The sequence below is a fragment of the Clinocottus analis genome, unplaced genomic scaffold (genome assembly GCF_023055335.1).
Source record: "Clinocottus analis isolate CAN_PGR_092001 unplaced genomic scaffold, fCliAna1.0.p SCAF_10, whole genome shotgun sequence".
Classification (NCBI taxonomy): domain Eukaryota; kingdom Metazoa; phylum Chordata; class Actinopteri; order Perciformes; family Cottidae; genus Clinocottus; species Clinocottus analis.
The window spans coordinates 17,755,966-17,762,331 of record NW_027175821.1 but is presented as its reverse complement, the minus strand read 5'-3'; positions in this window follow the sequence as shown (position 1 = coordinate 17,762,331).

The window sequence follows — 6,366 nt, the reverse complement described above, 5'->3', positions numbered from 1 at the left end:
AATTCAAATAAATACTAGAGTGTGGAATAAGGAGAAGGGCAAATGTTCTTCCAGCACATACGTGCAGGAGATAAATAGCAGCAGGCAGCGGTTTGACACTGAAATGGCGCGGTGGAAAGTGGGTGTGTGGAGTGACAAGGGGCAGACAGAGAGACACATTTACGCTGGGACTCCAGCGGCTGAGGTTAAATGTCAGTGGTTAGCGCCGTCACCTCCCAGACAGAAGGTCCCATGTTCTCCCAGCGTCTGCGTGGGATTCCTCCCACACTCAAAAGACATGCGGGTTAAGTGAAATGGAGACACACAAATTGCATGTGGGTGTGTAATGTGTTTGTCTGCCACTGTGTGTTAGCCCGGTGACGGACTGGTGACATGTCACCCAACGCTGTATGAAATGGGTGGTTTGGAAAATGGATTGATAGAACCGGGGTTAAGTTTGAACACGTGTGCTGTCAATCTCACAGAGAGCTTGTTGGATCACTGTGGGGCAGAGTAACGAGATAACAGTGAGGAAGGATACCGCGCGTGTGAAAAGAAAGTCCTTTGTGGCGCCGCAGGGTGACGGTCAAGTACTTCGCGGCCACGTTGCATTGTGGGTAGTGAAGGCGCCGTGATTTTGAGGAGGAATGACAATGTGCAGATGACAAAAAGATGATAAATCATGTTCTGCTGCAACCTTTTAATCTTTTTTTTCCTGGGCATAAAAGAGATGAATACATATCTAAAGGTATCTCAAGTGCTAACATTGTAGGTTTCTGTTTGAAAACACAGCATTACAAATTGGCCCGGGGCCGAATGAGAAGGGGCAAGTGAGAGAAGGAGAGAGAAAGGGAGAGAGCAGAGCGATGGTGGAGCGAGCGAGAGAGTGAATGAAGAGAGGGACCGGCAAAGTAAGACAATCAAAAGACATCATCTTCTAATTGTTTCACGCAATTACATTCGGAAGCACAAAATCCACATCCACACCTCACACATCTGCGGGAAGGTGTCGGGTTTTGAAGGTCTGTCTGCTTCGTGTCAGATACACACACTCCTCACTAAAGCACACGCAAACACACACAGCGATACAACAACAACAAGTCCTCCATCGCTTTGAATCAAAGGATCTGAATTCTTCCTCCAGAACCGTTGAATTAGGATCTAATCTAAACTTTACTACCAAAAAACAAAAGTGACCGAATGACACACACTATCAGATTCCCTGTGCAGTGTGATGTCCTGTTTGCAGACCAAATGTCTAAATGTGTGACAGTATATTGTGTGAAACTAACAGCTCTGTCTCTCTCAATTTCCGATTACAATAATTGGCAATTAAAGGGATTGATTCAGAATGTTTTGAGCACAAGTGAAGCATTTCAACTAACTTAAAAAAAAAGACACTTAACAGCATATTATAGTTATGTTGTACTGCAAATCCTGTGCTGCAATACTGACCATGCAAAGAATATTCAAGGCAGCAGAGACTACAGACAACGAAGGGCACCTTCACCTCTTAAAGCTCGAAGTTACGAATAAAAGTTTGACTTGTTTTTATTTACATCCGAGCAGGCACATGATGGTTTTGTAGAACAATAAAACCCACGTGAAGACGGCTCTCTGTGAATGGCATGCAGGAGTTTAACTATCAATGAGGGAGCTCCTTGTTTTGACATTTAATCTGATTTTTGCCCACATACTTTTTCCTGCTGCAGGAGGAAACGGATCACTGCAGTTTACAGTAAAGTGTACAGCGTCACTGTTTAGAAAATGCTTCTGTTCATAGAAAGTGAGGAGAAAAATGAGAGCGCTGCACTGGGCTGATCATTATGCACCAAACACTCACTAAACTGTTAAACTGCTGCGCGGTGCTTGTGCTGCAAATGGAAAGTAATTTCAATTTCAGATTTGCATTTTGTATTATGGACTTTTTTAATCTCCATTAAGTTGCAAGACTCAATGGAGGTTAAAAAAAACAAAAGACCAGAAGCTGCACCGTGGTGATCATGTAGTAGTTTCACACTAATCATGCGATCAATCTCAACTTAATATCGGTAGTTCGTCTGTGTGTAACGTCCAATGAAACAAACAGAAACAAACGCAAACACATTTTATCCCGTGCCAAGTCCAATAATTGCCAACGACGTCTCTGAAAAGCCTCGAACTTCATCAAGTGTAATCGATCCAGGATTGAATGCAGGTGTGTATCATTTCAGTAATTGCCTTTGTCACACAATGGATGAAAAACAAGCCATCGCCTTTGCATGTAAATGAACCTTCTTGTAGTCAAAGTGCTTTAACACTCATGACATCATTCACCCACTGACGAGAGGAGCGACCATGCAAGGTGCCACATCAGGACTATCGAACGTTCATACAGCGTACAGGCACATTTAGGGTTAAGTGTCTTGCTCAAGGACACATCGACATGGGCTAGCGGAGCCGGGGATCGAACCGCCATATCCCCTTTTTCCCCTCCATATTCCCCTTCTATATCCCTGACATTACACTGCAAAAATTCAGCTTCCAAAAACAAGAAAAAAAAGTAATAAAATGAGGGAAATATTACTTGAAATGAGACAAATTATCTGCCAACAGAACAGGAAAATTTGACTTGCCAAGACTTCTTGAAACAAGTGAAATGCTCTAAAATAAAAACTGCCTGATAAGAAGAAATATCTTGTCAATCAAAAAACAAGCGTATAATGCCTTGACTTAAGATATTTCATCTTACTTAGATTTAATTTTTTGCAGTGTATTTGCAGATGCTGCAGTTGACAAGTTCAAATTGAGCCGAGGGTCGTGTTCATGGACCTCAGTAACCAATTCTAAGCAGTCCATCAACCTCCCTGGGAAATAGAAATCATTAATATTGCACCCTGAGTGACTCCATGTGTGTGACAAGTAGTTTAACATTAGCAGGTGCAGTACGAAGGCGGCGAAAGTAGATGTTCAAAGTTTGTTTTCATGACGAATGAGTTCACGTGGCTTCAATGTATTCGTGCCAAACATACATGTATGAGAAATAAACCGCTGACGGCGCATCTCCAACGATTAATCAACAATAAGTCGACCTTCGGGTTATGATAAAAAGGGCTCGACACACATCACGTAGCAACAGAAAGAAAAGCTGGAGGGCCCGGCACTCGTCTTCACTTCTGCTTTGCTTTATCCTCCTCCAGAGTGACAAATCCATCACTGGAAGGTGACGCTGTCGGAGACCTTGAAAACTAAGCGACGGCCCTGACGGTATGACGTGCCGCGTTGCTTGGTTTCAGCTCACAATGCGCTAACAACCGGCCCTGACGCATTAACAAATGAAGACGGATTGCGTATGATGACACAAGTCGAGTTTAATTTGCTATTTGGCCATAAGGGGAAAGAGCTGAGGGAGAGAGATGTATCGCGAGCGCTGGAAGTTAACTCGATACAGAACAAAACCCAGAGGTGTGGCTTTGATCTTCTCTTGCCAAGAGTCGTCACATCAGGTGGCTCCTTCGCACGAGGGGAAATAACTTCATCTCACAGACTATATAAGGGGCTCTTGAAGTCCCTCTAGAATCTGGAAAAGCAAGAAGATGAAACAACTGGATGAAATTGTGTTATTCTTCCCTGATTGAATTCATTGTACATGGGGAAAGAGCCTGAGACCGGTGTGCTGTGTAAATCTCTTATCTCTCCGCAGCACAGGTGGGGGCAGCTCCTTTTCAACGCAATCAATTCAAAATGTCAGCAGAGATTCTGGTTCATTTTCCACAGTTGGAACATTCAGTCTCATTTATTTGTCAGCGGGTTGGATGTATATCTATATATATATATATATATATATATGTCGGGCCGGGATTCCTGTCACCCTGCAAAGCCACAGGGCGACTCCTTCCTGCAGAGCAGGCTCCTCGTCAACAAGCCTGACTCCTGATCTGTAGCGGCCGCGTGTTTCATAAGACCGATAGCGCTGGAGAGAAACCAGGGCTTTTGAAATGTCATTTTGCATCGGTGCGGCTCTTCTCTAATAATCCCGTCCTGTGAGCACCTCGTCTCCTTTGGGCCAGACAGGACCAGCCCACCATGAAACATCTGCTTCATGGGAATTGAAATTCGAAATACTTAGTTTGCGTGAAGACACAAGCTGTCACTCATCAACAACATTTTATTTGGGCCATATATAAAAGACAGCCTCTAGACAAGTCGTTTTTACACCAAACACACAGCACAATACACATTTCTTTCTTTGCCTGTTATATTCTGTTGTTTGCTCAAGACTCTTCTGAGTCACTTCTTTTGGCAGTATCTATACGGTGTGGGTGTGTGTCAGGGAGGGAGAATGAGAAAAACACCGGATCTCCAGCTGATGCTACCTGTATGTGTGTGTGTGTGTGTGTGTGTGTGTGTGTGTGTGTGTGTGTGTGTGTGTGTGTGTGTGTGTGTGCACATTAAATAGCCTCAGGTTACCATCCACGCTGCAGAGTTCCTGTAGACTCGACAACTGCTGGATCGAGAAAAACTGTGCTGATTTTTTTTTTTTTTTACACAACAAGAAAAAAAAAGTTTGGAATGGCAGAATGTCTCCTGCAAAAGCTGCAATCACTCTCAGGATTTTCCTTTCTTCTTCTTTTCAATTTATTTTGTCTGAAAGTGCCACGATCGAAGATATTTCAAAATCTGTTTCTTTGTCAGACTCATTCACTCTGATTCAATTGCGAATGCTTGAAAAAACAATCAATTTGAAAAGCAGACAAATGTGTTTTTCAACATAGCACCAGCTCTAACGCAAGACTCCCTCACAACGGGAGAGCGCCACGCTCCAGTTTGTGCAAAACTGTTCAATTCGGTGTGGGGCGGAGTCTAATGGAGTGACTGGGAGGCCAACAGAAAGTTGTTGAGCGTTTGAGAACGCTGATCAGAGGCCTGTTTCACAAAAGCAATTTGCAAGCACTGTACGAATAAAAACGGTGGCAGCATCTTTCAGAAACTATCGCTGGCAAATTGCAGTTGAATTCACAATTTCTGCAGGGATCCTGCAGAAGATCCCTGCAGGTATGAGGCGGACATGTTGTTTCATTAAGTTAAAAGTGTCAAAATGTAAAACAAGAGCGGAAATAATCTTAGGTTGCAAAATTGCAGATTGCATGTTGCAAATTTGAAACAGGGCCCTTAACCAGAGGGGCCTGAGGATGTGTGTGTGTGTGTGTGTGTGTGTGTGTGTGTGTGTGTGTGTGTGTGTGTGTGTGTGTGTGTGTGTGTGTGAGTGGCAGGAGTGAGTTAGGCCACAGGCAGAACCGGGACATGATGGACAGAGTGGACAGGATGCCACATACAAGGTGCCATCTGCACAACATGAGATTGCTTCCTCTCTCATTGACACCATCAGTCAGCTCATGCAGAAGCCGTTCACAGCTCATTCTCCTCTCCGTGCACTGCATTCGACTGCAGTGTGGATCCAGAGCGAGACCGTGGCGCTGGCCTGCAGGGCACTGGAGGGAGCGGCTCCTCCTCCGGTCGCTCCGAGCCGTGATGAAACCCCGCTCTGCAGCCGGAGCATCCCGACGCCTCTGACTGCCTGTCACTCAGAGGACCCTGTGTTTGCTCATCTCTTCTCTGCTCTGGCCCCACAGTGGATGAATGAACTTCACATTGAAGCCAGAACAGCAGAATCACTGCCCATCGAGCGCCGCGGGCTCAAAAAAACCTTTTCTGAAACAACACCCACACACCATGCTGCACTTACTAACATCTTATTTCCTTTAAAAGTCGAGCGCTTGTTCCTTTCGCTGTAAAATAATCTCTTAAACAAATGCAATGTCATGTAAAGAACTGGATTCTCAATGGCAAGGTGAAATGAGGGTTTGGAATCATCTTTTATCTCAACCATTACATTTGTGTGACTAATAATACTAATGGAGGGAAAGAAGAACATTAGTTACAATCAATTGTCAACAAGGATGCTCAGGCAGTGATTACAGTCTCCTAATGATATCACAAAACCAGAATGCACTTTAGCAGCAAAGCAGTGGTGTAAAACATCGAAAGGTATCCATTCAAGGTAACGAATGAGAAGAGAGCTGAAGGGAACAGGATTCAGATGGCAGCAGATCACGGAGGCCTCCATGTGTGTGGGGAGGGGGCGGAGTGCAGAGACAAGGTGAGGATGAGAGAGTCCCTTTCAGGGTACCAGACCGTCGTTAGCTTGAACTGTTAGCGGATTCTACGCGGTCAGAGAGCGGCTGATGATCAACAGCCAATGAGAGGAGTACCTTGAATGGACATCGTATGTGACGGACAGCGAGAAAAAGGGAGTGAGAAGGAAAATAGATGGAGAAGAAAGAGAGTGAGCAGAGATATGAGAGGATTGTGTTTTACACGTCGACATCTGCAACCCGTTCTCACTCT